General features: G+C 50.5%; 1 protein-coding gene across 3 annotated transcripts in view; it reads left to right on the plus strand.

The window, feature by feature from the left end:
- Window positions 1–467: 467 nt before the first annotated feature.
- LOC119951149 (probable G-protein coupled receptor 139) overlaps window positions 468–8,931 on the plus strand; it is a 90,300-nt gene continuing 81,836 nt past the window's right edge. For all 3 annotated transcript variants that reach the window (XR_005457516.1, XR_005457517.1, XR_005457515.1), the window contains exon 1: window positions 468–668. The gene's annotated coding sequence lies outside the window, so the exon portion shown is untranslated. The remainder of the gene's footprint in view (window positions 669–8,931) is intronic.

Here is an 8,931-nt window from a genome sequence, read left to right on the forward strand (position 1 = left end):
TCCCTGCCTCCCTCCCTCCCTTCGTCCCTCCCTCCCTCCCTTCGTCCCTCCTCCTCCCTCCCTTCGTCCCTCCCTCCCTCCCTTCGTCCCTCCCTCCCTCCCTTCGTCCCTCCCTCCCTCCCTCTGTCCTTCCCTCCCTCCCTCCGTCCCTCCCTCCGTCCCTCCCTTCGTCCCTCCCTTCGTCCCTCCCTTCGTCCCTCCCTTCGTCCCTCCCTTCGTCCCTCCCTTCGTCCCTCCCTTCGTCCCTCCCTTCGTCCCTCCCTTCGTCCCTCCCTTCGTCCCTCCCTCCCTCCCTTCGTTCCTCCCTCCCTCCCTCCCTCCGTCCCTCCGTCCCTCCCTCCCTCCCTTCGTCCCTCCCTCCCTCTCTCCCTCTCTCCCTCCCTCTCTCACTCCCCTGCACACAGACAGAGGTTACACTCGGCAGTTTGTACACCTTGTGCAAACTGTCTGCCTGGCAATGACTGCTCGGAGAGAGGCAACAAACACAAAACAGGAAGCAGAGGCCCGGACCGTTAGTTGAAGCTACGGAGTGTGAAAATTATACTGAGGGCAGAGGGCCTTGGCACGCACTCACTGACACACAGGGAGAGAGAAAGGGAGAGAGAAGGAGCTGGCCAGTACCGGGAGCTGACAGAAGTTTGTGCAGGGGAGTGGAGGCCAGTGACAGGGTAAGGGAGCGGTTTATTCCTCGCTCACTCTGGATTTGGAGATGGGTCAATTGTGGGTGTGGAAGGTGGGCCTTTGGTTGCTGAACTGGGAAACAATGCAGTAGCTGCCCGTCACACAACGAGAGATGGATGTTATGTGATTGGATGGAGTAGAGAGAGGGGGATAGAGATAGAGGAGGGAAATGGAGTGGAGGAGTGTGCCATAAAGCAGGAAAGAGAAATGAAAAAGAAGGAGCGTAATAGAGATTGGGAGCGCTAGCAGAAAAGAAAATACAATGAAGAATTATATTGTAGAGTGGAAGAGAGAGAGAAGGAAAGAGAGGGAAAATGGAGGTGTAGATCTTGGATCGTATTGTAATTGATTGGTCAGTATATTGTGTTCTAATTGATTGGTCAGTATATTGTGTTCTAATTGATTGGTCAGTATATTGTGATAATTGATTGGTCAGTATATTGTGTTCTAATTGATTGGTCAGTACACTGTGTTCTAATTGATTGGTCAGTATTTTGAGATAATTGATTGGTCAGTATATTGTGATAATTGATTGGTCAGTATATTGTGTTCTAATTGATTGGTCAGAATATTGTGATAATTGATTGGTCAGTATATTGTATTCTAATTGATTGGTCAGTATATTGTGATAATTGATTGGTCAGTACATTGTGTTCTAATTGATTGGTCAGTATATTGTGATAATTGATTGGTCAGTATATTGTGTTCTAATTGATTGGTCAGTATATTGTGCTGAAATTGATTGGTCAGTATATTGTGATAATTGATTGGTCAGTATATTGTGATAATTGATTGGTCAGTATATTGTGTTCTAATTGATTGGTCAGTATATTGTGATAATTGATTGGTCTGTATATTGTGTTAATTGATTGGTCAGTATATTGTGTTCTAATTGATTGGTCAGTATATTGTGATAATTGATTGGTCAGTATATTGTGATAATTGATTGGTCAGTATATTGTGTTAATTGATTGGTCAGTATATTGTGTTCTAATTGATTGGTCAGTATATTGTGATAATTGATTGGTCAGTATATTGTGTTCTAATTGATTGGTCAGTACACTGTGTTCTAATTGATTGGTCAGTATATTGTGATAATTGATTGGTCAGTATATTGTGTTCTAATTGATTGGTCAGTACACTGTGTTCTAATTGATTGGTCAGTATTTTGAGATAATTGATTGGTCAGTATATTGTGATAATTGATTGGTCAGTATATTGTGTTCTAATTGATTGGTCAGAATATTGTGATAATTGATTGGTCAGTATATTGTATTCTAATTGATTGGTCAGTATATTGTGATAATTGATTGGTCAGTACATTGTGTTCTAATTGATTGGTCAGTATATTGTGATAATTGATTGGTCAGTATATTGTGTTCTAATTGATTGGTCAGTATATTGTGCTGAAATTGATTGGTCAGTATATTGTGATAATTGATTGGTCAGTATATTGTGATAATTGATTGGTCAGTATATTGTGTTCTAATTGATTGGTCAGTATATTGTGATAATTGATTGGTCTGTATATTGTGTTAATTGATTGGTCAGTATATTGTGTTCTAATTGATTGGTCAGTATATTGTGATAATTGATTGGTCAGTATATTGTGATAATTGATTGGTCAGTATATTGTGTTCTAATTGATTGGTCAGTATATTGTGTTCTAATTGATTGGTCAGTATATTGTGTTCTAATTGATTGGTCAGTATATTGTGATAATTGATTGGTCAGTATATTGTGTTAATTGATTGGTCAGTATATTGTGTTCTAATTGATTGGTCAGTATATTGTGATAATTGATTGGTCAGTATATTGTGATAATTGATTGGTCTGTATATTGTGTTAATTGATTGGTCAGTATATTGTGTTCTAATTGATTGGTCAGTATATTGTGATAATTGATTGGTCAGTATATTGTGATAATTGATTGGTCAGTATATTGTGTTAATTGATTGGTCAGTATATTGTGTTCTAATTGATTGGTCAGTATATTGTGATAATTGATTGGTCAGTATATTGTGTTAATTGATTGGTCAGTATATTGTGTTCTAATTGATTGGTCAGTATATTGTGATAATTGATTGGTCAGTATATTGTGATAATTGATTGGTCAGTATATTGTGTTAATTGATTGGTCAGTATATTGTGTTCTAATTGATTGGTCAGTATATTGTGATAATTGATTGGTCAGTATATTGTGATAATTGATTGGTCAGTATATTGTGATAATTGATTGGTCAGTATATTGTGTTACGATTAATCAATCATTATTTTGTGCCATGATTTATTCACCAATACATTGCATTCCGATCCATGCACACCTATATTGAAATTTATCCAGGTAAATTCCATTGCCCTACTCTGCAGGGATTCTCTGGAAAAACAAGATACTGCGGATGCTGGATATCTGAAATAAAAGCAGAAAGTTCTGGAAGAAATCAGCAGCCATTCCAAAGAGGACCCAAATTGGACTCGAAACGTTATCTCTGTTTCTCTCTCCACAGATGCTGTGAGACTCGCTGAGTTTTTCACAGGACTTTCAGCATTTTATTTTTGAATTCCCTCGTACATGAGCCTGGAAATTACTCCCAATATCTCACAGAATTTACAGCGCAGAAGGAGGCCATTCAGCCCATCGAGTGTGCACCGGCCCGACTTAAGTCCACACCTCCACCCTATCCCTATAACCCAGTAAACCCACCTGACCTTTTTGGAAACTAAGGGCGATTTTGCATGGCCAGTCCACCTAACCTGCACATCTTTGGACTGCGGGAAGAAACCGGAGCACCCGGAGGAAACCCACCCAGACACGGGAAGAACGTGCAAACTCCACACAGACATTCATCTGAGGCCGGATTTGAACCCGGGTCCCTGGAGCTGTGAGGCAGATGTGCGAACCCAATGTGCCACCCAGAGTCCTGAGGTTTATGGGGATTCCCTCATAAATGAAGGCGGGAATCTTCCAGATATCTGATTCTGGTGCAGCTTCCCTCAATATTTATTCCTGGGATGTATTCCCTCAGTATCCGGTGCTGAGGTATATTCACCCAATGACTATGCCGGGTATCACAGCCAGACACGGGATTGGGAATCTCCCGCAGTGAATAGTTCTGGAGTGAATTCTCCCAATGCTTGTCCGGAGAGTATTCCCTCTCACTTAGAACTGAGAAACTCCTCCAATTTCCCTTTGGTACCTTCCTCTCCTGTATTTTGGTTCTGCAGTGTGTTAACCCACTGTTTCTATTGGGGGAATTCCTTTATAGGACTGAGATGAGGAGAAATGTCTTCACCCAGAGAGTGGGCGGCCTGTGGAATTCACTCCCACAGAAAGCAGTTGAGGCCAAAACATTGTTGGCGGTGATTCAGCCACCGCGGGTGGATCTGGCGAGAGCCCCAAATCAGGCTGCCCACCAGGCATCCGGCCAATAGCAAGTCACCCGACTCGCTCCACCCAGCGCGATATGGATCTTACCCTCGCTGGGCGTGATCCAGATCAGCATATTTAAATGAGCCGGACTCCACTTTCACCCGGAGCCCGGGTGTCATCACCCAGCCTGCGAGACCTCGACAGGACGGCGTTCAGCACTGGGCTCCACAAATGTGGACCAGATGTGACGGCACCTCGGGGAGTCTGGCAGGCCATGAGAGACCGCGCCAGCTGTGATACCCAGAAGACTACCGGACCCATCCATTAGAGGTAGACGGAGATAGGCAGGGTGGTACCTTCGCATCACCTCCTGGCACACTGGCCGTCCCACCTGGGCACTCCTGCAGTGCCAACGTGGCACCCTGTTAGTGTCAATCTGGTACTGCAAGGGTGTCTAGGAAGCACTGCCAGGTTGGTGCTGCAAGGTTGCCAGACTGGCAATGCCAAGGTACTCGGGTACCAGGTTGCCACTGCTGTCACTGGCACCCTCCACCATCCCAGAGATGCTCACCGTGGTCGGGCACTTTAGTGAAGAGGCTCCTGAGACACTATCTGGTGCGCACGACACAAATGTAGCGGTGCATCAGGTGGAGGTAGGAACCCCCGAGGGGATGGACGGTCAGTGGGCGGCCTATCCCCTGGGACTAGCTGCAGTCCAGACAGGTCTAGCGCCTCTCGAAAGGGCGGTCCCATCAATGTTGGTGATGAAGGCGCAGAGCCAGGGTCTACATGAGGGGGTGTCAGTAACCATCCAGCGCCTGGAGGTGCAGTGGGAGGAGTCCCACCACCTGCAGGAGGAGGAGGCACTGCTGACAATTCGTGCCTCCCAGACCAACACCACATGGGTTGTGTCCGCAACGGCGGCCTTGGGCACGAATTTCCTCCAGTACCTGGCCCTTGGATATATCCACCCAATGACTATACCAGGAGGGGATTTTCTGCTCCCAGGTCATGTGGTCTCGCTGAAAGTCAACAGGCTCTTTACTGGGCGCCCGAATCTCCCACGGCAGGACCCCCACACCGGGGCCAGGAAATCCTGGCCTCCGTGTCCCTCAGTTTTATCCATCTCTTCACACCACCGCTTATTTCATTGTATCTTTTCATTTTTTATTGACCTGGTTTCAAACCAAAACATTTACATCAGTGAAAACACTTTTAAAAAAGCTGCAGGCAATAATCTGAACATTTGTTTTTACAACAGTTTCCACAAGACCCAGAGAACAAGCCCTTCCCTCCTTCCCATTCTCACACTCCCTCCTGACCCCAAATTCCCAATTCCCCAGTCCCGTCCTTCCCAACTCTCCCCCATCCCATCCCAATTCCCCATCCCAATCATCCCCAGTCCATTTGAACTTTTAACTCCCAGAATGAGTTGTTGCAGTGCAGTAGCCGAGTATTTTCCAGTGTCTGGCAGAAAGTTCCATTCCCAAACATCACAGGGACATTTCTGGACAATTTAGCTCTTGTATAAATCTGAATGTGAGCTGTGAGCATCTGCTGGTCACTGCTGAACCTGTAATACAGATGTCAGAGTGAGAAATGTGTGTGAGCCTCAGTATATCAGGCAGGGTAACCCAAAAACACAGGTAGTCTGTCTGTCTGCTCGGAAGTGACCCTGAAAGGACTCGGGCCTGTCCTTATTCTGGGAAATGGACCCGAAAGAGCTGGCGTCTGTCCTTATTCTGGGAGACTAAATGACAGGGGGTCTGTCTTAATTCTGGGAGATGGACACGAAAGGATAGGGGACTGTCCTTATTTTGGGAGATGGATGCTAAAGGACAGGGGATTGTCCTTATTTTGGGAGATGGATGCTAAAGGACAGGGGATTGTCTTTATTTTGGGAGATGGATGCTGAAGGACAGGGGATTGTCCTTAATCTGGGAGATGGACACTAAACAATAGGGGGTCTGTCTTTATTCTGGGACATGGACAGTAAAGGACAGGGAATCTGACCTTTTTCTGTGGAATATAAACTAACGGACAGGCAATCTGACATTATTCTGGGAAATGGACACTAAAGGACGGGGAATCTGACATTATTCTGGGCAATGGACACAAACGCACAGGGAATCTGACATCATTCTGCAGGATGGAGACTGAAGGACGGGGAATCTGACCTTCTTCTGGGGGTGGAGACTACAGGACAGAGAATTATTCTGGGGCATTTACACGGAAGGACACGAAAACTGACATTATTCTGGAACATGGACATAAAAGGATAAGAAATCTGACCTTATTCTGGGAGGTTTTCGCGAAAGAACAGGGAATCTGACATCATTCTGGGGAATGGACACTAAAGGACAGGGAATCTGACCCTATTCTGGGGAATGGACACTAAAGGACAGGGAATCTGACCCTATTCTGGGGATGCACATTAAAGGACAGGGAATCTGACCTTATTCTGGGAGATGGACAAGAAAGGACAGGGAATCTGACCTTATTCTGGGGGAAGAACACTGAATGACAGGAATATGACATTATTCTTGGAGATAGACACTAAAGGAGAGATAGTCTGACCTTATTCTGGGACCTGGACACTAAACAACATCGAACCTGACCTTGGGCGAAATTCTCCGACCCCACGCAGGGTCGGAGAATCGGCCGGCGGCGGCGTTATTCCCGCTCCCGCCGGGTTTTTAATTCTCCGAGCGGCCAAAAACTGGCGTTGTGCAAATCCCGCCGGCAGCCTCTGAAAACAGCTGGCGCCGGCGGGATGTCATTGATTTTTAACAGACAGATATTCTCCGTGCCGGATGGGCCAAATTCCCGCCGACGTGGCCACGAGTCACGTCGGCGAAAAACAGAGTAGCTTTAAAACGGCGTCAACCATTGATGATGGTTGACGCCGTTCAGTAACCTAGGGCGAGTGCGGGGGTAGTGGCGTTGGAGAGGGGTGGATTGGGGGGGGTTGCGGCGTTTGGGGGGGGGAGTTGTGGAGTTTGTTTGGGGGGGGGTTGCGGCGTTTGGGGGGGGTTGCGGCGTTTGGGGGGGGTTGCGGCGTTTGGGGGGTTTGCGGCGTTTGGGGGGGTTTGCGGCGTTTGGGGGGGTTTGCGGCGTTTGGGGGGGGTTGCGGTGTTTGGGGGGGGTTGCGGCGTTTGGGGGGGGTTGCGGCGTTTGGGGGGGGTTGCGGCGTTTGGGGGGGGGTTGCGGTGTTTGGGGGGGTTGCAGTGTTTGGGGGGGTTGCGGCATTTGGGGGGTGTTGCGGCCTTTGTGGGGGGGGGTTGCGGCATTTGGGGGGTGTTGCGGCGTTTGTGGGGGGGTTGCGGCGTTTGGGGGGGTTGCGGCGTTTAGTGGTGGGGGTTGCGGCTTTGGGGGGGTGTTGCGGCGTTTGTGGGGGGGTTGCGGCATTGGGGGGGTGCGGCATTGAGAGAGAGGGGGGGCGGCATTGGCGGGGGGTAGGGGTGGTGGTGAGGGGGTAGGCGTGGTGAGGGGGGGGTTGGGGTAGGGGCAGCGGCATGCAGAGGGGGGGGCGACGGTGCGTTGGCCCCGGGGATCCATCGCCCCCACCTCTCAACGCCCCTACCCCCCTCCCCACCACCCCTACCCCTCTCCAACGCCGCCCCCCCCCCTCTCAACGCCGGTACCCCCCCTCCTCTCAACGCAGGTACTCTCTCCTCTCCTCTCAACTCAACGCCGCAACCCCCCATCTCCTCTCCTCTCAACTCAACGCCGCAAACCCCCCCTCTTCTCTCCTCTCCACTCTCCTCTCCTCTCAACGCCGTAACCCCCCCTCCCTCTCTCTTCTCCTCTCAACTCAACGCCGCAAACCCCCCCCCCCCCCCCCAAACGCCGGGATACTGTCTCTCTCTGCCACCCCCCCCCCCCAAACGCCAGGTCTCTCTCTTCCCCCCCCCCCCCCCAAACGCCGGGTCTCTCTCTTCCCCCCCCCCCCCCCAAACGCCGGGTCTCTCTCTCCCCCCCCCCCCCCCCCGCCCAAACGCCGGGTCTCTCTCTCCCGCCCCCAAATGCCGGGTCTCTCTCTCCCCCTCCCAAACGGCGGGTCTCTCTCTCTTTCCCTCCCCCCCCCCCCCCCCCCCCCCCCCAAACGCCGGGTCTCTCTTCCCCCCCCCGGGATCTCCGGGCCGGGTGCGATTAACGCGACGGCGCCCTGACGCCAGTCCACCGATTATCCGGTTACTGGAGAATCGGCGCATTTGGCGCTGGCGTGGCACCAGAAAACGCCCCCCCCCCGCCGATTCTCCGCGTGGGATGGGCTGAGAGACCGCGAAGATAGGCCGAGTCCCTCCGGCGACGTTCACATGTCAATTCGATCGATGCGCTGCCAGTCGGGGGTCGTTGAAAGACTCAATTCTCCGCGGACGATCAGCCGAGTTCCCGACGGCGTGGTTCTAATATGGTTCTACCCGGCGGGAGCTCAGAGTCCCGGCTGCATTGGCCGTCCTGGGGGGGTGGGGGGTGGGATCTGTCACCATGGGGGCCTCCATGACGGCGGCGACTGCAATCGGGGGCCACTGATAGGTGGGCGCGTGCGATCTGGGGGGGCCTACTTCTTCGGTGCCAGCCCTCTGCGTGGTCCGCCATGTTGCGTGGGATGAGCCACCACAGGCAGCCGCTGCGCGCCTGTGCGGACCCCCGGCCGGACGTGCAGGGCCCCTTATCGGTAGCCGGAGCTGCGTGGAGCAAGCCCACTTAAAAATGGAGAATCACCCCAGACTTTCAAGAAAAACATCCGGAGTGATTCGCGCCCGTTTTCTTGCGGGTGTGGGTACATAGCCCCATTATTGGAGAATCCCACCCGACCATATGTAATCCCCGCCAACGTGATTCCCGGTACTGGGCTCCGGAGAATCATGGAGGGC

The sequence above is a fragment of the Scyliorhinus canicula genome, chromosome 17 (genome assembly GCF_902713615.1).
Source record: "Scyliorhinus canicula chromosome 17, sScyCan1.1, whole genome shotgun sequence".
NCBI classification, from domain to species: Eukaryota; Metazoa; Chordata; class Chondrichthyes; order Carcharhiniformes; family Scyliorhinidae; genus Scyliorhinus; species Scyliorhinus canicula.